The sequence below is a fragment of the Hemiscyllium ocellatum genome, chromosome 10, assembly GCF_020745735.1.
Source record: "Hemiscyllium ocellatum isolate sHemOce1 chromosome 10, sHemOce1.pat.X.cur, whole genome shotgun sequence".
Classification (NCBI taxonomy): domain Eukaryota; kingdom Metazoa; phylum Chordata; class Chondrichthyes; order Orectolobiformes; family Hemiscylliidae; genus Hemiscyllium; species Hemiscyllium ocellatum.
In genome coordinates, this window is record NC_083410.1 from 8,417,980 (window position 1) to 8,442,856 (window position 24,877).

General features: G+C 47.5%; 1 protein-coding gene across 4 annotated transcripts in view; it reads left to right on the top strand.

Moving 5' to 3' along the window:
• hivep2a (HIVEP zinc finger 2a) overlaps window positions 1-24,877 on the top strand; it is a 217,087-nt gene that overhangs the window by 50,613 nt on the left and 141,597 nt on the right. For 2 of the 4 annotated variants that reach the window (XM_060831219.1, XM_060831218.1), the window contains exon 2: window positions 13,457-13,551. The exons of 1 other annotated variant lie outside the window; for it this stretch is intronic. The gene's annotated coding sequence lies outside the window, so the exon portion shown is untranslated. Of the gene's footprint in view, window positions 1-13,297; window positions 13,552-24,877 lie in introns of those variants that run through there. One more of the 4 variants, XM_060831220.1, reaches the window with a different exon arrangement.

Below are 24,877 nucleotides of genomic sequence, written 5' to 3' on the forward strand. Positions count from 1 at the left end.
ATTCTAACCACCCAACGCCTGGAGGAAGAATGCTTCATCTTCCGCCTCGGGACCCTCCAACCACATGGGATCAATGTGGACTTCACCAGTTTCCTCATTTCCCCTCCCCCAATGTTATCCTAGATCCAAACTTCCAACTTGACGCCACCCTCTTGATCTGTCCTCACTGTCCATCTTCCTTCCCACCTTTCCGCACCATGCTCCTCTCTGACTTGTCACCATTACCCCCACCTTCATCTACCTACCACATTTCCAACTATCTTCCTCCCAAATCCAACCCCCCTTCCCATTTATCTCTCAGTCCCCTTGGGCCTCCCCCACATTCCTCATGAAGAGCTTATGCTCGAAACGTCGACTCTCCTGCTCCTCGGATGCTGCCTGACCTGCTGTGCTTTTCCAGCGCCTCACTTTTTGACTCTGATCTCCAGCATCTGAAGTTCTCTCTCTTCTCTTTCTCTCTCTCTCTCATCATTATCCATGCTAACCCCCTGTTTATTGCTCATAGAATTCCAACAATGGTGGCCCATCAAGTCCACACCACCCTCGGAAGAGCATCCCACCCAGACCCACCCCTTCCCTGTAACTTACAGGAAAATGTGCTTCCCTTGCACACGGCTCGAGACAGGCTAAGAATCTCTCTTTAATCTTTGCCCCTCATAATGAAGTGAAACCTGGACAGTTACTTTTAGACAGCATTGCTTCAGAATAATCCTCGAGTACACTGAAATAATCTGACACTTCCAAATCTAGTTCACGGCTCTGCTGGTCTCTGATATCAGTGTACATGAAGAGGAGCAACACTGACCTGTCAGTCCAAAGTCAAGTCAGTTTTGTCTCTTGTTCCCTGGAATTACGATGTTCTGAATTTTCACAGGAGGGGAATCACTACTTAGAGTCATAGAGATGTACAGCACGGAAACAGACCCTTTGATCCAAACTGTCCACACCAACCAGATATCCTAAATTAATCTAGTCCCATTTGCCAGTACTTGGCCCATATCCCTCCAAATCCTTCCTATTCATATACCCATCCAGATGCCTTTTAAATGTTGCAATTATACCTGCCTCCACCACTTCCTCTGGCAACTTATTCCATTCACGTACCACCCTCTGTGAAAAAGTTGCCCCTTAGGTCCCTTTTATATCTTTCCCCTCTCATCCTAAACCCATGCCCTGTAATTCTGGATTTGCCCACCACAGGGAAACGACCTTGTCTGTTTATCCTGTCCTTGCCCCTCATGATTTTATAAACCTCTATAAGGTCATCCCTCAACCTCCGAAGCTCCAGGGAAAAAAAAAACAGCCTATTCAGCCTCTCCCTATAGCTCAAATTCTCCAACTCTGGCAACATCCTTATACATCTTCTCTGAACGCTTTCAGGTTTCACAACACCTTTCCAATAGGAAGGAGACCAGAATTGCATGCAATATTCCAACAGTGGCCTCACCAATGTGCTGTACAGCCGCAACATGACCTCCCAACTCCTGTACTCAATACTCTGACCAATAAAGGAAAGCATACCAAATGCCTTCTTCACCATCCTATCTACCTGCGACTCCACTTTCAAGGAGCTATGAACCTGCACACCGAGGTCTCTTTGTTCAGCAACACTCCCCAGGACCTTACCATTCGGTATATAAGCCCTGCAGTGTAACTGTAGGTTATGTGTGAATGCAGCTGGCCATGCAGCACCCTGATTAATTTGTTCATGCTATGATTCTGGCTCCAATGTTACTCAAATCTGAATTGAGATAGGATCAATACTCCTTCGCTATCTAGGAAACTCTACTATTGAGCAATCATTAAGTATCAACAGAATTGGCAACAGACAGTCCTACATTGTGAACTGCGATGCACTTCCGCTCTGCCTATACTTTTATATGTTTGGCGAATTTTTTGGCAAAAATAAATAAAGGTCCTCAGACAGCACCTTCCAAACCTACAACCACTTCCGTCTCGAAGGACAAGGGGAAGCAGATACATGGGAGCACCACCCCCGCACCTTCCCCACCAAGCCACTCACCATCCTGACTTAGAAATATATCGCCGTTTCTTCACTGTTGCTGGGTCAAAATCCTGAAATTCCTTCCGTCAGGGAATTGTGAGTCAACCTACAACACACGGATGCAAAGGTTCAAGAAGGCAGCTCACCACCACCTCAAGGGGCAGTTAGGGACTGGACAACAAATGCTGGCCCAGCCAGCGACACCCACACCCCACAAATGAACAACAAAAAAAGCTTCATTCATTCACAGGAAAGAAAAGAATCAATGAGTATTTCTATAATCAGCGAGGCTAGGAATTTTGTAGGAAATAAGGGGCGGCACAGTGGCTCAGTGGTTAGCATTGCTGCCTCACAGCACCAAGATCCCAGGTTCGATTCCAGCCTCCGGTGACTGTCTGTGTGGAGTTTGCACGCTCTCCCCTGGTTTCCTCCGGGTGCTCCGGTTTCCTCCCATAGTCCAAAGATGTGCAGGTCAGGTGAATTGGTAAATTGCCCATAGAGTTAGGGGGGAGTGGGTCTGGGTGGGTTGCTCTCTGAAGGGTCGGTGTGGACTAGTTGGGCTGATGGGCCTGTTTCCACACTGTAGGGAAGCTAAAACAAAAATCTCACCTGCTGACTCAGCAATTCCTGTCCACCATCTCCAAGGCACAAGTCAGGAATGTGATGGATGGGGATGGTTTGAACAACAACACAAGAATCTTGACATTTTGGACAAAGCAGCCCACTTGATTGGCATCCTATCTTCCACCTTAAGCCTTTGCTCCCTGTACGGTTGGTTTATGCAGTGTGTGGTGATGTGTACCATCTGCCAGGTGCACTACAGCAACTCACTTGGGACAGTACTTTCCAGGATGTCTCGCTGGACAGTCTTTGGGAAGTAGGGAGGTGAGTTACTTGTTACAAAATTCCTAGCCTCTGGGGAGCTTCCTGCCATGCAGAAGGATAAGGGCAACAGATACATGGGAATACTACCACCTGCATATTCCCCTCCAGGAGGTGTAGAGTCTTCACTTAGAACTACATGGCTATTTCTTTGCCTTGACTAGATCAGAAATCCAGCTTGGAGGTCTCGTGGGAATGGAATGCAAAGAGGGAATAGTGGCTGTGTTGAAACACATTTCATTTGTGCCAATCTCACACGAACATTAAAAAGACCAAATGGTGGAGTTGGCGTTCCTTGAGCTTGCTTCCCCACTCAGTGGGATCATGGCTGATCTACTGCCTGACCTTCACTTTTCTGCCCCATTCCATGTGCCTTCATTCCCTTAGCAACCATGGTTTTCATTATGGTTCTTTCGTCTTTAGCACACTCAATGACCGAGGGCCAACAGCTCTCGCAGATAGAAAATTCCCATCGTTCCCAGTCCTCTGAATGAAGAAATTTCTCTTCCATGTGGTAAATAATTAATCCCTTTATCGTGGGACTGTGACCCCTTGTTCCAGGCTCTCTGCCAGGAAGAGTAGCGGCAACACATTTACCAGGTCAAGCTGGTTGAGGGGTTTTTTGTGTTTCAGTTAGACCATAACTCATTCATCTAATTTCCATAGAATCAGAACAGAGCATGGTACAAATATCCAGAATGCCTAGCAGAGGAAGAAATGGTTCATGTTTCACTTTCTGATGCCAGTACAGATCCAAACCGATCGTTCAAACAGAAAACCAAGAGACCCACCTTCTTTATAGATAGTTTATTAACTCTTCAGTCTTACAGCTCTTTCCACCCCTAGTGTTACATATTGATGTGCTGAGACATTAATAGCCATCTCTTTGTTTACTTAATTAACTTTAAATTCGGTAGACATAAAGTGATTAGCCTGACCCCAACACATGAGCTTTCGTCAGACTGCAGAGAATATTTCTGAAGATTATGGCTTGGTTCTGCTCCATCTTTCCATGTAGGACATTTCTCTCTCTCTCTGAATCTCGATTGAACTCCCTGTTCTCTATAGTGAGACAGCTGTAAACTTTCTTAGATAAGGAGTGCAAAACTGCACACTGCACACCAGGAATGGTCTCCCCAGCACTTCATATAATTGCAGCAAGAAGTCCATACTCTGACAAAGCAACGGGAAGTGGTGCCAGGGTCTGCCACTAGTACTGTAAATCAACTTGAGTTGGCTCACTTGAGCTTTGAGTTGACCAGTGTCAGAGTGCCTTCCATTTTGCACAGAATTACATAAAAATGATAAAGTCCAGAGGGAGGCCATTCAGCCCATCAAGTCCACATTGGCTTTATTAAGCAATAATCCACGGCACAATCTGACTTCCAGTTTATTTTTGCATCTCTCTTTCAGCATTTGCTGAATAGCCTGTTGCAGACTGCAAATTAACCTCTCGCTCAGCCAACTCCAACTTGTAATCACTCACTTCATTAAATCACTTACGCCTTATATTTCTGTTCTTTTGTCAGTCATCTCAAACCTGTGCTGTCTAGCTAACAGTTCTCCATCATTAGCAACAATGTCTTCTTGTTTCCTTAGACTAAGCCCATCGTGAAAAGCCTCCATTGGGTCTACTTCCTTTTTGTTCAGGGACATGCGAGTCGCTGGCTGGACCAGCATTTATTGCTCATTCCTAACTGCTCCCAAATAGTGGTGAGCTTGTGATGTAGGGACCCCAATATTGCTGTAAAAGAGGGAGCCTCAACTGGGGAGACTGGGCGCCTCCAAGCAGAGCGCTTTAGGGAACATCTCCGGGACACCCGCACCAATCAACCGCACCGCCCCGTGGCCCAACATTTCAACTCCCCCTCCCACTCTGCCGAGGACATGGAGGTCCTGGGCCTCCTTCACCACCGCTCCCTCACCACCAGACACCTGGAGGAAGAATGCCTCATCTTCCACCTCGGAACACTTCAACCCCAGGGCATCAATGTGGACTACAACAGCTTCCTCATTTCCCCTTCCCCCACCTCACCCTAGTTCAAAACTTCCAGCTCAGCACTGTCCCCATGACTTGTCCGGACTTGTCCAACCTGCCTATCTCCTTTTCCACCTATCCACTCCACCCTCTCCTCCCTGACCTATCACCTTCATCCCCTCCCCCACTCACCCATTGTACTCCATGCTACTTTCTCCCCACCCCCACCCTCCTCTAGCTTATCTCTCCACGGTTCAGGCTCACTGCCTTTATTCCTGATGAAGGGCTTTTGCCCGAAACATCGATTTCGCTGCACTCTGGACGCTGCCTGAACTGCTGTGCTCTTCCATCACCACTGATCCTGACACTGACGGGTGGTGAGTTGTTTGGAAGGAAACGTCAGAGTGGTGGTGTTCCCATCTATCTGATGGCTGTTCACTTTAATGGCGGCAGAGCTTGGGAGTTTGGAGCGTGCCTCAGTGGGTTACTACAGAGTATCGTTTACAGTAAGAATAACCTCTCCAGCACATCACTGTCGCCCTGCATCCTTAGAATATTTACAGTGTAGGGGCAGGTTATTCAACCCACCAAAAAGCACCCCATCCAGTCTCTTTCCCCACCCCCCCCCCCCCAATGATTCACCTCGCCTGTATGTCTTGGGCAATTCGGCATGGCCAGTCTACCCTAACCTGCACATCTTTGGACTGTGGGAGGAAACCAGAGCACTTGAAGCCCATGCAGACAGTCACCCGAGGCTGGAATTGAACCTGGATCCCTGGTGCTATGAAGCAGCAGTGCTAACCACTGAACCAGCATGCTGCCCCTTATGCTTAGAAATCTGTCCAGAAGCCTGAATACCTCTTCCTGGATTCAAGGATGGATTTTGGACACACTGGGATTCCATCACTGCTTGAAACACTATCGACATATAATCTTCAAGAAAATTGAAAACCATACAGTCTAAGATGGGTCAGATTTTAATTCTTTTTTTGTTTCTGCAATATCTTGCAAGAATGTGTCAAGTAGGTCTGGTGATGATTACCGGTTGTAATCGTCACATTAGAGTTTTCAATGCACTGAATCTCATTTACACTTCACAGTTTGATGTCCAGGTTTCATATGCTGTCGATTAATACACTGTTCACACACATGGTGATGTATTGAAACACCACACACTGTGCCGTGGACTAATGGCATCTAATTCCTCACTTTCTGTGGTTCTGCCACCCATCTGTAGTATCGAGTGCAGTGCTAATGGACTGCAGCATTATTGGTGTTGTCTTTTAGATGGGGCTTGAACCTGAGACCCCCTTTTCCCCCCCTCCCAGAACCATTTTGAAGAGGAGCATTGTCGCTCTCTTTGGTGCCCTGACTGTGTTTTATTTCCCACTCAAACTTCCCCAAAAAAACCAGATGATTTAATCATTATCACATTGCTGTGTGTGGGTGTTTTGCTCTCTGCAAATTTACAGCTGTTTTTCCTACATTACAACAATGATTACACTTCAAAGTACTTCATAGCTAAGTGCTTTTGGGGCTGTATGAACATGAAAGGCGCTACTTCAATGCAAGTCGCTTGTATCCTCTTTTTGATCATTCCCAATTTTGTTTCCCCAGCTCTTTAGACTAATTTTGGTGTCAAAGATGAGTAGAGTTGTCTTCCAGCCTGGTCACGGAGCTGTGTTTGGGAGGCATTGATTGAGTGGTATTATTGCTAGACACAAACCAGCAAACGAGGCAAGGTTCTGTTGACCTGAGTTCAAATCCTACAAGGGCCGATAGTAAAATTTGAACCCCATAAACAAAATTTGAAATTAAGAGGCTAGCAATGTCCATGAAACTGTTGCCGATTGTTGGGAAAGTCCATCTGGTTCATGAACGTACTTTTAGGGAAGGAAATGGCTGTCTGGTCGACATGTGACTCCAGACCCACAGCAATGCGGTTGACCCTTCCATGGGATTATGGATGGCACCCAAATTCAATGGAGCTCATTTGGTTTCTCTGAAAGTACCATACGATTAGTCCCACACCCCTTCCTCTTTCTCTGAAGTTCTGCAAATATATCCTCTTCTAAGAATTTGCCTAAATTTCTCCTTTACTTTTATGTTGAATTTGATTCCACTGACGTTTTCCAGGCAGCACACTTCCAACTGCAACTTATTGTGGACAATAATTCTGCTCATCTCCACTCTCTTTGGTTTCTTTGCCAAGGGTCTGTGCTCTCTGATTTTACTCATCTGCTTACCAGTGCAATTACTGTCTCTTCATTTGCTCGACTTAAAATGCCTCATCTGAATGATATTTTTCATGTGGGACCTGTTATATGCTGTACTTGATCCCCTAGCTACGGAATCACATAGAGAGAATTCTGATGAGAATTCTCATTTTCTGCACTGCACAGTATTCCAGTCAAGAAGGAAGTGGTGACATATAATGGTGATGTCACTGGAGGCAATCCCGGTTAATGTTCTCTGGAAATAGGTTCAAATCCCGCCCCTGTGACTGGTGGAATCTTGCATTGTGGAGAGACGGTGAATTTATATCTTTGTGGTTTTGTGGATTTCATTAAAGCTCGCAAAATGCTTAAAAGGAATTGGGGCATCTTGAAGCAGGGAACACGGGCGGCACGGTGGCACAGTGGTTAGCACTGCTGCCTCACAGCGCCAGAGACCTGGGTTCAAATCCCACCTCAGGCGACTGACTGTGTGGAGTTTGCACGTTCTCCCCGTGTCTGCGTGGGTTTGCTCCGGTTTCCTCCCACAGTCACAAAGATGTGCAGGTCAGGTGAATTGGCCATGCTAAATTGCCCGTAGTGTTAGGTAAAGGGGTAAATGTAGGGGTATGGGTAGGTGGCGGGTCGGTGTGGACTTGTTGGGCTGAAGGGCCTGTTTCCACACTGTAAGTAATCTAATTTTTTAAAAAAGGGGAAAGCCACTTATCTCTGAGGTGGGAGAAGTTAGGGGGTGGCACCATGCTTAGCACTGCTGCCTCACAGCACCAAGGATGTGGGTTTGATCCCAACCCCGGGTGACTGTCTGTCTATGTGGCGTTTGTACATTCTCCCCGTGTCTGCGTGGGTTTCCTCCCACAGTCTAGGGATGCGCAGGTTGAATTAGATTAGATTAGATAACTTACAGTGTGGAAACAGGCCCTTCGGCCCAACAAGTCCACACCAACCCGCCGAAGTGCAACCCACCCATACCCCTACATTTACCCCTTACCTAACACTACGGGCAATTTAGCATGGCCAATTCACCTGACCCGCACATCTTTGGACTGTGGGAGGCAACCGGAGCACCTGGAGGAAACCCACGCAGACACGGGGAGAATGCTCAAACTCCACACAGTCAGTCGCCTGAGGCGGGAATTGAACCCGGGTCTCTGGCGCTGTGAGGCAGCAGTGCTAACCACTGTGCCACCGTGCCTACCACAAACTGGGTGGATTAACCATGGGAAATACAGGGCTAGGGTAGGGGGAGGAGGTGGTGTGGAAAGCTGTTCGTCAGGTTGGTGTAGAATGGAACAAATGGCCTGTTCCCACACTGAGGGAATTCTATGTTATTTGGTTTGGGAGTGTTCGGAATTCTCAACCACAGTGGGCTGTGGAAGTTCTGTTTTTGAATAATTTTAAGGCATGGATTGGTAAAGGGTTATGGGGTTGGGTACTCAAAAGAATCAAAGTGTTCGATCATGATGTCCAATCTGGATAATTTTCATATGTTGCAGAGTGGTTGGAAATGAGGTGAAATCTCCAAGGGTCTTTCGTCTGTCCTCTGAATTCATTCCTCTGAAAGCAGTGGGTCATTGGGTCATTAAATTCCTCGCAGTGGAATTAAATGGATATTCAATGGAAAAGGCAGTTGGAAATTCTGGACTGCAGACAGAAAGGTAGTACTGAAGCCTCAACCAGAGAAGCCAAGATCATACCCAACAGTGGAGCAGCATTGAAAGGCCAAATGGCCTACTCCAGCTCTTAAGTCCCATGTATGTGGCTGTGCTTGTGCATCAGAACTGAAAGTGTTTGTGATGTCCACTTCATTGTTGAGCAGCTCATAGCCTCCTTTCTTGTGAATGTTGTTGTGTGGGGGACCCATAGCTGGAGCAAGGGCCAGGGAGTGAGGCAGAGCTGAACTCCTCTTGCAAAGAGCTAGCATGGATATGATGGGTCAAAGGATTTCTTTCTGTGTCATCAATGTTCTATGATTCTATGGGAGGAGGAGTGTGTTTGTCCTGGCCGGCCCACTGTCCCTGTTTCCTGCGTTATTGCTGGGTGGTTATGATGAGGTACTGGACAGTTCATTTGTCTTAATGCTGGAACTGAATTTGGAACCCACCAGTGTTTTGTGTGCATAGCAATTATGTGGTAACAGTAACACTTGTGAAGTTTATTCCAATCTGCTTACCATAGTGGTAACAATATAAGATGCAATGGAATCTGTTCTCTGAATCCATTGTGGGTTTTGGCTCCTGTCCATCCAATATTTCATTCTCTCCTTAGACATGGACATCGCTGGCTGGGCTAGCGTTTATCCCCTGTTGCTAGTTGCTCTTGAGAAGATGGTGGTGAGCTACTTTCTTGAACCACTGTAGTCCGTGTGCTGCAGGTTGACCCACAATGCCATTAGGGAGGGAATTCCAGAATTTTGACCGAGCGAATGGCAATATATTTCCAAGTCAGAATAGGGAGTGGCTTGGAGGGGATCTTGCAGGCGACAGAGTTCCCATGTATCTGCTGCCCTTGTCCTTCGGGATGGAAGTGGTCATGGGATGGGAAGGTGGTGTGTCAAGAGTCATGGGGAGTTCTGTGGGTGCAGTGTTACAGATCCCATCTGTTCGTTTACGCTTCTACATAATGGTCAGTCTTGAAGTCTGTGCAGCAGGAATATCTGTCAGTGTTGTGGAACCGGTCTCTGACATCATTTCACATCCACTTACATTTCCCTGTGGGGATCCCAGATCAGCAGTCGGAAATGGGAATGTCGCCAGTTGTGGAAATCATATGTGCCATCTTGACCGAAATTTGGGAATCCAAATCTTTGATGTGGCTTCACTGTGGGCAGGTTGGGGGGGGGGGCACAGTGGTGTGTGTTGGGGAGGGGGTGAAAAACCAGCCTGCCCCGTGCTTTAAGTGATGAGCACTCTGGGCCCCCAGCTCTGAAATTCCCTGCTGAAGGCCCTCCCATCCTCCCACCTCCCTTGAAGACATCACTGTGCTGACATTGGCTTTCTCTGATGAACTGGGGAATTGGAAGTTTTAAAAAAAACACAGCCGGTTGCCCTATGTTTACATGTACCTCGAGCTGCCTCAAACTCAGGACTTCCCTCCCATAAAACCTCTCCGTCTCTCAGCTTCTTTGTAAGACACTCCTTAAAACCACTCTGACCAGGGTTTTGGCTGCTTGCCCCAAGATCTCCTCCGGGGCGGGGTGCCAAATGTTTGCTTTGCAATGCTCCTGAGAAAGCATTTTATTGTTGCATCAAAGGTGGCGCTGTACACTGTTGTCATCGTCATTTGGGCTCTAAGCACATTATGAAATCCCTGCTCTCTCTCTCTCTCTCTCTCTCTCCTGTTTTAGCCATGGTGACTGACTGACTGACTGCACAATGCAGTTGTCACATCCTGAGCTGGATTTCTGACCCTCTCCCTCTCCTCATCCCTCTAAGACCACCATTCTCCTCCCACCAAGCCCCTACCCACACACACACACACACACTAACTTTCACTGTCAACGCCTCACCATCCATTTAATCAGAGAGTCACAGAGATGTACAGCACAGAAACAGACCCTTCAGTCCAACTCGTCCACGCCGACCAGATATCCTAAATTAAGCTAGTCCCATTTGCCAGCACCCAGCCCATATCCTTCTAAACCCTTCCTATTCATGTACCCATCCAGATGCCTTTTAAATGCTGTAATTGTACCAGCCTCCACCACTTCCTCTGGCAGCTCATTCCACACACGTACCACCCTCTGTGTGAAAAAGTTGCCCCTTCAGTCCCTTTTAAATCTCGTCCCATCTCACCCTAAACCTATGCCCTCTAGTTCTGCTGCATCCTTGCATTCCCGCAGACCTGGAAATGTAACCCCAGCAAGAAAGGAGCTGCATTTTTGTGGCACCTTCTCCCTGCCTTAAACAGCTTCCCCGGGGCCGTTTTGGACGAGAGCCAGGTGGAAGAACAGTTCTGAGCTGGAACTGTGCGGGTTGGTCAATGGGAACTCAGTCACGTTGCATGTCAGGAACCTGAGTCACATGCAAATGAGTGGGAGCAGAGATTTTAAACCTTTATACATCAGTGCTATGGTATCCACCTCTGTAGTTAACCGAGACCAGAGGGGGAAAACAAACTGGCTTCCTAGCCCCAGTTTATTGCACCTGGGTGTGGTGTCTTTCCCCCTCCCCCTGGTTTGCTAAGTCACTTCTCTGGTTTCCTGACCCCCTACAGCAGCTCCTGTGGGAGGGAGTCACCAGACCTTGCAGTTGCTCTGTGTAATGGCAATAGACCAAGGCTCACCTATATGGAGTGAGGAAGGGTTTCAAGGGAGTTATAGGGGGGTGGGAGGAGTGGAAGGTGAGAAAGGGTAAAGACGGGGAGGGATGAGGGGGTGGAAAGAGAGGGAATGGAACAGGGGAGGAAAAGATGTGGGAGGTTGACGGGGTGGGCAGGGATGGAAGGTGGGAATTTGAGGTGGGGGCGTGAGAAAGAGAGGAGGTTCAATGCTGATGGAGGGGGGTGAGGGGGTGGGAGGTCATGCAAGGCATGGAGGGGTGGATGGTGGAGGGGCAAGAGAGGGCAGGGGCATGCAAGGAAAGGAGAGGAAAAGGGTGGGTGGAGAGGGGAAGGGGATAATTGAGAGAGAGAGAGGGTGGAGAGACAGAGAGGGAGATAGTGTTGGGGGAAGTGAGGTGGCAGGGACTTGATATGATAAAGTGAGAACGGAGAAAGGGAAAGAGACAGGGAACTTGGGGTTAAAAGCACAGAGGGATGGCGAAGGAAGGACAAAAAGAGAAGGTAAAGAGAGACAGAGCGAGGGGAGGAGAGAGAGGGAAAGAGAGCACGGAGTAAAAGAGGGAGCGGGAAAGAGAGACACAGAGTGAGGGAAAGAGAGAGCAAGGTAAAGGAGGGAGAGCGAGGGAGAGGGAAAGAGAGTGAGAGAAAGGAGGGAGAGGGAAAGAGAGTGAGAGAAAGGAGGGAGGGGGAAAGAGAGAGTGAGAGAAAGGAGGGAGGGGGAAAGAGAGAGTGAGAGAAAGGAGGGAGAGGGAAAGAGAGAGTGAGAGAAAGGAGGGAGAGGGAAAGAGAGAGCGAGGGAGAGGGAAAGAGAGAGTGAGAGAAAGGAGGGAGAGGGAAAGGGAGAGCGAAGGAAAGAGAGAGCGAGGGAGAGGGAAAGAGAGAGTGAGGGAGAGGGAAAGAGAGAGTGAGAGAAAGGAGGGAGAGGGAAAGAGAGTGAGAGAAAGGAGGGAGGGGGAAAGAGAGAGTGAGAGAAAGGAGGGAGAGGGAAAGAGAGAGTGAGGGAGAGGGAAAGAGAAAGTGAGAGAAAGGAGGGAGAGGGAAAGAGAGAGCAAGGTAAAGGAGGGAGAGGGAAAGGGAGAGCGAAGGAAAGAGAGAGCGAGGGAGAGGGAAAGAGAGAGTGAGAGAAAGGAGGGAGAGGGAAAGAGAGAGCAAGGTAAAGGAGGGAGAGGGAAAGGGAGAGCGAAGGAAAGAGAGAGCGAGGGAGAGGGAAAGAGAGAGTGAGAGAAAGGAGGGAGAGGGAAAGAGAGAGCGAGGGAAAGGAGGGAGAGGGAAAGAGAGACACAGAGCGAAGGAAAGAGAGAGCAAAGTAAAGGAGGGAGAGGGAAAGAGAGACAGTGAAAAGGGTAGAGGAGAAAAAGGGAGAGATCAAGAAAGACCGGGGGGCTGTGTGTGCAGGGTGAAAGCAAAGTGGGGAAGGAGTGAGGGGGAGAAGGAAAGAGAAAAGAAGAAAATGGGTAGGCTGGTTATAGGGGGGGAGGAGCTAGAGAAACTGAAGTCGATCCTTCCGAAAGCTGCTTCCAGTCTCGGGGTATTCTCAAGACAATATTTCATTCATGGAAATATGTACATTTAATACTCGGAACAAATACTCCCCCTAAAATTAAAAATCATGTAAAAGTAGTGCCCCTGAGCTTATCAGTGTACAGGGGGGTGCTGACTCATTTCACATTTATAGTTTTGTTATTAATTTTTTAAAAATAAAACTTCCAGGTGTCAGCATTGCTTTTGGGGGAAGGATGTGATTGTGTGGGTCCCCCCCCCCCCCTCGCTGTGCAGCAAGTCGCTTGTCGGTGTAACCCTGAGGGGGGCCCTGTAGCTATTTCTGTGCGTGGATGTGCATCAGCGCTGGGTATTTTCTCTGGTGAGGAGTTTGTATGAGGAGTGCCTTGCTGCCTGACACTCAGCCCAGTCACAGGTTGCCTTTATGATTGATAGCAGCCCCTGGAGTGTGCTGCTCGCCTCTCACGAGTGACCTCAGAGGACAAACGAGGAATCTCCTGGATGTCAATGAAATGAATAAAGATTAAAGCCGTCGCTGTGTGCCTGTAAACATAGATTGTCAATTTATCTTCCTTGTAGAGAATGCCCTACCCTTGGGTTTTACGATAAGGGGACTCGGAAAGTGCTGTGGCTCCACTGAGCTATGCAAACGGGCTTTTAATGGAATCTCTAAGGTAATTAAACGCATTTATGTCTTTTTTTTTGCTCGATTTAAGTGTTGTCTGTGTGTGTGTGTGCAAGAGATAATTGGTTTTATCAGTCATTTTCTTACAACCTTAGCCAACTTTTGTTTTGACATTTGTTTGACAAGCCAATGTAGGTAGGAGCAGAGTTCTTATTATATTTCTTTTCATCGCCCCCGAATTTCGGAGTTTATTTTGAACAAGTTGCCCTAATCGTGTTAGAGCTGATATCTATCATGTTCTCATAAGCTGCAACTGCTTTTGTTTTCGCTCTAAGTCTGCTGAGGCCGGGAGGATATGTGCTAAGTTTCCTCTGATCTGGTTAACTGCAGTAGTGTCGGTGAAAATGTTTGTCGGTATGTGTTTGTGTGTGTGTGTGTGTGTGTGTGTGTGTGCGCGTATTTCGGAGAGGTGTTGAAATTCTGCATTAGTTATCCTTTGTGAAGTTTCACTGACAGACAGATAGAGAGAGAAGACAGAAGAGCCTGTTCGGTGTAGATTTAAACATGTTTCTGCCTCTGACACTCTGTCCTGGCTGTTGGTGTACCTGAAAACTCCGGTCAGCTTTCTCTGAAAATCTTCCCAAGCTCCCCTCTTCCTGGGAACATTCTCCTACTAGAATCGTGAATGTTGCAGTCTCAGACTCTCTCCAGCGCTCCCTCTCTTGTGTTCCCGGCTCTTCCCAGAGCCAATATCTCACTCGTTGTCAGTGTCCAGTGTTCCCCAGGCTCAGTCAGTTAGTATCCATAGGGTCAGTCAGTATCTGTCATATCCCCAGGGTCAGTGTCCAGTGTTGCCCAGATTCAGTCTGTGTCCATAATATCCCCAGGGCCAGTCTGTATCCATAATATCCCCAGGGTCAGAGTGGGAGGTATAGTGTTCCCCAGGTCAGTTAGTCAGTATCCATAATATCCCCAATGTCAGTGTACAGTGTTCCCCAGGGTCCATCTGTGTCTATAATATCCCCAGGGTCAGAGTGGGAGGTATAGTGTTCCCCAGGATCAGTCAGTATCCATAATATCCCCAGGGTCAGTGTCCAGTGTTCCCCAGGGTCCATCTGTGTCTATAATATCCCCAGGATCAGTCTACAGTGTTTCCCAGGGTCTGTCTGTGTCAATAATATCCCCAGGGTCAGTCCATATCCATAATATTCTGGGCTCACTCTTTGTCCAGTGTCTCCTGGGGTTGGTGCCCACCAAGGGTCAGTCTTTGTCATAAATAAGTTTCTGTCCTGCTGTAGTCTGCCATTTTCCTATCTGATCCAGCCCTTTAGCAATTTCTGGAAGGTCAGTAAAACTGAATTTGCTATTAAAATGAAACGGAGTAGCTTTAATAACATGGCAATACTGTGAAATTAATGCTTTAAAAATGTAATTCTTGGATGTGTTGAATGAAGTCTCCAATTTTGGAGAGTAAGAATTATTGGTTTATTTTGTACCTCATATGTAACCTATCAGCTGCTTTAGCAACGTGAAGCCACTGTTATTTTTGCTTCATTTGCTTTGCTGCTTTCAATCTTGAATTCCACTAGTACAGTAATTGGTGCATGGTTCCTTTCCTCGGAGTGGGAGGGACAGTGACAGCAGCTGTTGTTTCTGATTGATCTGACAGTGATGGACATTGGTCTGTCTGTGTATACAGTGGCATTGTTACCCTCGGTTCAGGGCAGGACTTTAGCTTGTTAGATTGGACAGTGTGCCATCGCAGGAGCGATGTTGAGCAGTGTAGCGGGCAGTGGCTGTAAACTGTGTGTCTGTTCTCTCTCCCTCCCACTACCTTGCTCGTAACCACTCCGCTCAATAAATAGTGACACTCTAAAGCCAAGTGCTTTCCCCCACAACAATCTGCATTTTGTTGTTTTTTTAAATTAACTTGTGGGATGTGGGCATCACTGGCAGTGCCAGCATTTATTACCCATCCCTAGTTGCCCCTTGAGAAGGTGGTGGTGAGCTGCCTTCTTGAACCGCTGCAGTCCATGTGCTGTGGGTTAGCCAACAATGTTGTCAAGGGGAGAATTCCAGGATTTTCACCCATTGACAAGTGAAGGAACAATGAAATATTTCCAAGTCAGTATGATGTCGAGCTTGGGGGGGTAACTTGCAGGGGGTAGTGTTCCCAATTATCCGCTGCAATTATCTGCTTCAAGAGGACAAGGGTCATGGGTTTGGAAGGTGCTGTTGGTGAGTTTCTACAGTGCATCTGGTAGATCTTCAGTAGCAGCAGTGTGTACTTCGATGGTGAAGGGAGTGGTTGTTTGTGGATGTGGTGCCAATCAAGCGGGCTGCTTTGTCCTAGATGGTGTCAAGCTTCTTGAGTGTTGTTGGGGTCTGCACCCACCCAGGCAAGTGGGGAGTATTCCATCACACTCCTGACTTGTGCCTTGTAGGTGGTGGATGGGCTTTGAGGAGTCAGGAGGTGAGTTACTGGCTGCAGGATTCCCAGCCTCTGACCTGCTCCTGTAGCCACTGTGTTTATATGGTGAGTCTGTTTCAGTTACTAGTCAATGGTAACCCCCAGAATGTTGTTAGTGGATGATTCAGTATTTGAATGTTAAGGAACCATTGATGGATTGTTTTTTATTGGGGTTGGTCAATACCTGCATTTCCCCCTCATGACAGTCCTTCACGCACTGCCTTCCCAGTTGTCAATAATTGATGGTTGTGGTAGCTAGGTTCAAGATTGCACCTGGGATCAGATGGCCCACACTCCCCACTGGCACCTCCATTCCATCCTATCCTGCTGTTGAGTCATAGAAATGTACAGCCCAGAAAGAGACCCTTCAGTCCAACTCATCCATGCTGACCAGATATCCTAAATTAATCCTGTCCTATTTGCTAGCATTTGGCCCTTATCCTGCTAAATCCTGCCTATTCATGGATCCATCCAGATGCCTCTTAAATGCTGTAATTGTACCAGCCTCCACCACTTCCTCTGGCATCTCATTCCATGCACGTATCACCCTCTGCGTGAAAGGTTGCCCCTTAGGTTCCTTTAATATCTTTCCCCTCTCACCCTAAACCTATGCCGTCTAGTTCTGAAATTCCCCACTCCAAGGAAAAGACCTTCTCAATTTACCCTATCCATGCCCCTCATGGTTTTATAAACCTCTATAAGGTCACCCCTTCAACTTCCGACGCTCCAGGGATAACAGCCCCAGCCTGTTCAGCCTCTCCCAATAGCTCAGATCCTCCAACCCTGGCAACATCCTTTGTAAATCTTTTCTGGACCCGTTCAGGTTTTATGACATCCTTCCTATAGCAGGGAGACCGGAAAAGATGCAAAACCTGCTGATATACCACTCCTCTCCCCTCCATCCAGGGCCCCAAACAGTCCTTCCAGGTGAGACAGAGGTTTACCTGTCTCTCTTCCAACCTAGTTTACTGTATCAGGTGTTCCCGATGTGGTCTTCTCTGCATCGGGGAGACCAAACATAAACTCAGGGAACAGTTCCCCGAGCATCTCAGCCAGGCCTGCAGGGTCCAACCAGATCCCCCCAGTCACCGCCCATTTTAATTCCCCTTCCCACTCCCTTTCCAACATGACCACCCTCAGCTTCCTCCATTGCCACAATGAACCAGACCACAAATTGGAGGAACAATTTGTGCAGCCTACAGCCCGGAGGACTCAAGATTGAGTTCTCCAACTTCAAATGACCTTCCTTCCCATTCCCCGAGTCACTTACCAGCCCCTCCCCCTCCCTTCCACTGCTCCCAGCCACCAACTGGATTCATTCCTCCCATTGACTAACCAGGTCATACCCTCTACCTGTCTTCACCTATCCCCACTTCACCACCCTGCCCTTGCCACTCCCTTTATCTGCGGCTCCCCCAACACCCATCCCATTCCAAAGAAATGTTCCACCTGAAACATTAACCTCTCCATCTCCTGACGTTGCCTGGCTTGCTGTGTTCTTCCAGCCTCCTGCCTGACTACCTCAAACTAGAGTTGGATGCAGTATTGTAAAAGAGGCCTAATCAATATCCTGTACAACCACAACATGACCTCCCAACCTTATACACAATGCACTGACCAATAAAGGCACACGTACCTAATGCCTTCTTCACTGCCCTGTTTATCTGGGGCTCCATTTTCACGGAACTCTGAACCTGCGCTCCAAGGTCTCTCTGTTCAGCAACGCTCCCCAAGACCCAAAGTGTATAAACTCCTGCCCTGATTTGCCTAAAATGCAGCACCTCACAACCGCTTGTCTGATTTTTGGATCTTCCTGAAGAAGGGCTCATGCCCGAAACATCGATTCTCCTGTTCCTTGGATGCTGCCTGACCTGCTGCGCTTTTCCAGCAACACATTTTCAGTGCTGATTTTGGATGTTGACAAGATACATGATACATGTGGTGTAGCGAGAGCCCATCACAACTGGAAGCATTTTGTCATCTCCAGTGAATCTAACCTGCTTTTCATAGTTGGATGCAGTTAAATAATTCTTCTCGTAATATCAATTTAAACAAACAGTCAGCGTGCAGATTGGAGAGCAATTGGTGGATCTCACTGGTCTCTGCACACACTCTGACATACGCTGAAATGGCATTTACAACTCCGAACATACATCATAAACAGGTACCGATTCATTATAATAGGCAGGCTTTGTAGTTCTCACTGCCCAAAAATAGCTTGGTCGTGACAGAAGATAGTAGTTAGAAACCAGTTATGACAGGTGCAGAGATCTCGCCAAGCACTGTACAACTTCATTCTTACCAGAAGAATAAAAAAAGATGCATTTGCAAAGCACCCTATTTACAACCTCAGCACAGACAAAATGTCTGTGGGAAGGGAGAAGGGAGCACATTTGAAATGTAGTCACTGGTGTCGTGTGGGGGGCGCGGGAGTTGGGGGGGAGAAAAGAGGCCACTTAGTTCAAGCACAGCAAGAGCTCACAACCAATGAGAGAGATTACCAAATTATTTGTATCTTTCGTGATGTTTATTGAGGGATGCGCATTATTTAAGACAGTGGGGAATGGGAGTTTTTCACATCTAACTGAGAGGAGAATTGAGGCCCCTCTGAAAGATGATTCTCATGTTTTTTCTCCAAAGCCCTTCAGCTGGAGTATCGTCAGTAAATCTTGAAGTATCTCATCAATGATGTGACGCAAACTTAATCTAAGGAAGAGGATTTTGCTCTGTTACAGTGTGTACAGCCAACCAGCAGCCCACCCTGACAAAGTGCTTCAACTCTTGGTGGCTCGGGGACACTGTGTGTCCTCCCCTCACTGTCCCTTTGTTTGGTGAGCCTGCAAACCCGACACTTTTCCAACCTTCCCTCACCCATCCTCATCCATGTCCACAAACTCTGGGAGCTCCTTCAGTCACACCTGCTGTGACCTTTTGGATTCCTCCAACTAGGTGAAAGTGAGGACCGCAAATGTTGGAGATCAGAGTCAAGACCAGAGTGGTGCTGGAAAAGCGCAGCAGGTCAGGCAGCATCCGAGGAGCAGGAAAATCAACGTTTCGGGCAGGAGCCCTTCATCAGGAATGGCCTGATGAAGGGCTTTAGCCTGAAATGTCGACTGTCCTCCAACTCTAGCCTCTTACATGTCCCAGATTCTGATACAAACATCAGTGATGGAGCTGCCTTCAGCTGCCCTATTCCCTCCCTAACCCTCCTGGGTCTCTGCCTCACCCTTCCTCCTTTTAAGGCACGCCTTCTAAACTTGCCTCGGTGTTGTGTATTCTCAGTTTGTGCCGTTTGATGTCAGATTTTGTGTCAGAACACACCTTGAGACGTTTAAAGTGGGATAGGAGGAGATTGACAACCAAGCGGTATTATCGCTAGACTATTAATCCAGAAACTCAGCTAATGTTCCAGGGACCTGAGTTTGAATCCCACCAGAATAGACAGTGGAATTTTTACTCAATAATTAAAAAGAAAAATCTGGAATTGAGAATCTCTTGGTGACCGTGAATCCAGTGTCCGAAAATAAAAACCCAATCTGGCTCACTAATGTCCTTCAGGGGAAGAAATGTACCATTTTCACCTGGTCTGGCCTACACATGACTCCAGCCTCACGGCCGTGTGGCTTGGTTGTTTCAATCACTACGACGTCTCAACAAAGCAATGAAACCGGAAAAGACAACAGCAGAAACAGCTCTGTCGACCCCGCAAAGCCCTCCTTACTAACATCTGGGGGCAAGCGTCAACATGGGGAGAGCTGTCTCACAGACTGGCCGAGGAACAGCCTGATATAGTTGCACTCTCAGAATCCTACTTTCCCCACAGTGTCCCAGACCCCACCATCACCAAACCTGGATAGATCCTGTCCCACAGATAGGACTGACCCAGCAGAGATGGCACACAGCAGTATACCAACATCAGAGTCGAGAGTGTGGTGCTGGAAAAGCACAACAGGTCAGGCAGCATCCGAGGACAAGAAGAATCGACATTTTGGGCATAGACCTTTCATGATGCTTAAGCCCGAAACGTTGATTTTTCCAGCTCCTCGGATGATGCCTGACCTGCTGTGCTTTTCCAGCACCACTCTCTATACTCTGATCTCCGGTGTCAGCGGTCCTCACTTTCTCCAACCTGGTGAAGCTACCAAACACTATCAGCAGCAAATATCAGGCAGAACTAAGCAATCCCACAATCAGTGGATCAGATCTCAGAGCTCCAGTCCTGCCACATCCAGCCGTGAATGGTGTTGGATGATTAAACACAACTGCTCGAATGTGCTCCTCCCTCATGTTAGACATGGGCAGCATGGTGGCTCAGTGGTTAGCACTGCTGTCTCACAACCCCAAGGACCCGGGTTCAATTCCTGCCTCAGGCATCTGTCTGTTTGGACTTTACCCATTCTCCCCGTGTCAGCGTGGGTTTCCTCCAGGTGCCCCGGTTTCCTCCCACAGTCCAAAAATGTGCAGGTTAGGTGAATTGGCCATGCCAAAATTGCCCATAGTGTTAGATGTTGGGGAATGGGTCTGGGTGGGTTGCTCTTCGGAGGGTCGGTGTGGACTGGTTGGGCCGAAGGGCCTGTTTCCACACTGTAGGGAATCTAATCTAACTAATCCTGAGGGTGAAAAGGAAGATTCTCATTCAGAAGAGAATCCTTGCAAAAGTCCAGAAGCCCTGCAGCACTCAACTGACTGACGTGTCCCTGCTCGGGCTCAATATGAGGCTTTTGAACTATGAAGGCCAAGTTAACATGGTTACATTGAGACTAATGCACTTTACACAGCACCGACTCTGGCTTTATAATGACATCCATTAATCAATTGTGCTTGTGGCTCATCACTTCATTGGCATCCCAAACAGAATTACCATCTTGCTGCTCCATCCTAACTGTGTTGTCATTCAATAAACAAATTATTGCCGTTGTTCCTGTAACGAAAGCAGAGATTCCCGTAAAATGAGCATTCTGAGTGTGTGAAGGTACAACCAGATAGTGCTGGGGATACTCAGCAGGTGCTGACAGTAACCACAGAGAGAGGAGCACAGTTAGCTGTTAACCTTCGGAATTCTGACCTTTTCTGACAGAACTGGGAAATTTTCAATCAAAAGAACAAGGGAGACATTTTGTCTTAGGGCTCACACATTTCATTAACTCTTGTTTCTCCCGGTGCAGATGCTGCGAGACTTGGTGACTTCAGCATTAACTGGTTTTGTTAATCTGTAGGTTTCCTAGTAGTCTGGCCCTATTTTTTTTCACATGAATTTTAGGAAAGCTTTTCTCTTCCTGATAATTTGGAGGAGCTGGTAACATGTTGGCTTTACAGGAATTACAACCTTTGAAAGATATTTGGACAGGTACATGGATAGGAAAGGTAAGCCAAATGCAGGTAAATGGGACTGGTTCAGTTTACGAAACCTGGTCAGTATGGACGAGATGGGTCGAAGGGTCTGTTTCCATGATGCTCAGTCTTTCCGGTTCGCTAACATCCTTTAGAGAAGGAAATCTGCCATCCTTAGTTGGTCTGGCCTACATGTGACTGCAGACCCGCAACAAATGAGCTGATTGTTGAAAATGGTACAAGTAAGCCACTCAGTTAAAGGGACAAATAGAGATGGGTAATAAACGCTGACCTTTGCCAGCAATGTTCACATTCCGTTAGCAAATGCATTGACTAAGCACCCGTGTTCAAATCTTGCAGATCTCTTTGTGGTTATATTAGAGGCAGTACAAGTCAGTCTCTGTATCTCTAGGTTAGGAAGGGCAGGAATTCATGACTACCTGCTGTTTGCTGTTATTTGAATCAGACCAAGTGACCCCCATTCTCAAACACTCACCCCCACCAACCTTTCACAGCAGCAGTGTGCACTATGTACAAGATGCACTGCAGAAATTCGCCAAATATCCTTGGACAGCACCTTCCAAACCCAAACCACTTCCCTCTAGAAGGACAAGGGCAGCAGATACATGGGGAACACCATCCCCTTGCAAGTTCCCCTCCAAGCCACTCCCCATCCTGACTTGGCAATATATCGCCATTCCTTCACTGTGGCTGCGTCAAAATGCTGGAATTCCCTCCCTAAGGGCATTGTGACTCGAACTACTATGAAGGATCAAGAAAGCAGCTCACCATCGCCTCCTCAAGGCCAGTTACAGACAGGCAGTAAATTCTGGCCCAGCCAGCAATGCCTGTGTCCCATAAATTAATGTTAAAGAAAAATGCCATGTGTTAAGGGGAACGGATGTGAAAGTGGTATTAAATCCCCGTGGTTGGGTCCATTGATCAATTGAATGTTGGAGTATAATCACTCGGCCGAATGGACTACTGTTCCTCCTATTTCCTACATCCTTTTATGTAGGGTATGGGTGTAAGTATGTACACGTAAACATACATAGAATTGCAGTCAAGGTAGGTTTAAGTTCTGCCACATGGAGTGAATGAAGCTGCATTGTTGAGATACCAGGGGGTGACGTGCCCAACCCTGTGACCTTCGAGGAAGCACAGAAGAAGAGAATTGAATAGCATGTTCCCATGTTTCTGCCTCACACACCCAGCCCCCCGGGAGGTGAGAAGGTGACACTTGCTCAGGCTACGCACATTTTGAAATCCCGATTGGCTCAGCAAACAAGAAGGGACAAGTAGAGACCAAATCTTAATCCAGGGGTGTGCCTAATGGCACCACTCTCTGCTCGGAGTTATTCCTTCCCATCAATGCTGCCTATTTACAATGACAAAAATGAGTAAGTCAACAGCAGAATGTGGTTTGAGTGTTGCACACGTGAGAGAATCTTTGTGTAAAAGATGATTGCCGTACACTAGCTTGATTAATTATTGTCACACACCAAGATGCAGCGAAAAAGTATTATTTTGTCTACAATGCAGGCAGATTGTACCATATAAACTACATCAGGGTAGCAGAACAGAGGGCAGAACACCGTGTTACAGCTGCAAAGAAGGTGCAGCAGAGGTGAAGTTTATTTTAAATTTTATTTTATTTTCTCTCGATCTCATGAGTTGGAAAGTGAGATTCGATTTGCCAGTTGGTTGGTTGCATTACTTTGTAATGCATTTTGGGACAATCTAAAAGGGCACTAAGTCAATGCTCTGTCAGCTATGACTCAGTTGGTTGCAAACTTGTCTCTGAGCCAAAACTCATTGCAACAGCCCCATTCCAGAGACAAGAACACAAAGTTTTGGGTGGGTGTCCCACTGCAACACCGAGGGACTGCTGTGTTGTTGGAAGGTACTGCCTTTCTCGTGAATTGCTCTCTGCTGTCTCACAGCTGGATGAAATGGATCCTGAGAGAGATGACGCTGTCTGCTTTGAAGAGGAGCTGGGGTGTTCCCCTTGTGTGTTGAGGCCAATATTTACTCCTCAATCTATGAGTGCACAATCATCCTCTGCACAAGTTGTGTTTCCGAAATTACAACAGGGACTACTGTAGCACTTCAGTGGCTGTGAGACAGACCCAATGTTGTGAATATTGTAATGTAAATCCAACTTTCTGTGCAATCTCTTTCATGCCATTTCTAGCACTCTCTCTTTTCCCTACCCACCCCAACCTCTACCACGAGGCCTTGCTTACCTCTAGTCTTTACTATCCCAGTTCTCATGTTGGCTGGTTTCCCATGTTCTAACCTCCATAAACCTGAGGTCATCCAGAACTCTGGCATCCGTGTATTAGCTTACAGCAAGTTCTGTCCCCCTGCACTCCAAGCCCAATTAAGAGGGAGTTGATGGCATAGTGGTTTTATCATGACACTGGCTAATCTAGAGACCCAAGTAACATTCCAGGTCCAAATCCTGCCACGGCAGATGGTGTGATATGAACTCAGTAAAATCTGGGAGTAAGAGTCTAATGATGAGTGTGAATCCATTTCGATTGTTGGGAAAATCCCGTCTGATTCACTAATGCCCTTTCGGGAAGGAAATTGCCATCCTTACCTGGTCTGGTCTAATGTGACTCCGGACCCACAGCAATGTGGCTGACTCTTAACTGTTCTCTGGGCAATTAGGGATGGGCAATAAATGCTGGCCTGGCCAGTTATTCTGTGAATGTATTTTTTTAAAAAACTAACTTTTTGTTCTTCCTTTCAAATGGCTCCAAGACATGGCACCCGATCTCTGTGATCCCCTCCAACACCACAACCCTGTGACTCTTGCCTCTGGTGCACCTCATTAACATAGCTCTGCCATTTTTGCCAATGCCTTTAGTAGTCAGGATCTCCAGCTCTGCAATTCCCCTCCCTGCCTGCCTTTGGACCCCTCATTTTTTTAAACCCCCCCCCCCTTAAAGCTGTCCTCCCTGACCGAGCCAGTATCTCTTTGATGTTCTGTGGGACGCTTCACTTGTGGCGCTATATAAATAGAAGTTGTCGTTCTCCCTTACTTCTTGTCGGCAGTCCCTTGTAGACCTCCTTCCTGTTTTAGGGTGAGTCTGTACGTGGCTATACAGAATGATGGGGCTACTGCTAGCCCTGTTACACTGGGGGCAGAAGGTGGTGATGGGAAGGGTGACTGGGGCGTTGGTGGGACAGTGTGTTCCTTATACCATCTGTGCCTGGCTTCCACCTTTTCCTGACAGGATGGCTTGAGGTGTTTGACTACTTCCGGGTTGCACTTCCTCCACTTTTGGACGGTCTTGGGCCAGTGATTCCCAGGTGTTGGTGGGAATGCCGCACTTCACCAGTGAGGCCTTGAGGGTATCCCTGAGGCACTTCCCCTGCGGCTGGCCTGCTGGGAATAGAGCACCCAGCTTGACTTAGAACATGCTCTGAACTATATGAACTCTCATTTCGAAAGAGGAGGCCTGAGGTCAGCTTACAATACTGCCCCACTCCATTTTTGAGACTCCAGCCCTGGCAATCACTCCACAAAACCCCCTTTTTGTAAAATAACTTAACAGCGGTTGAT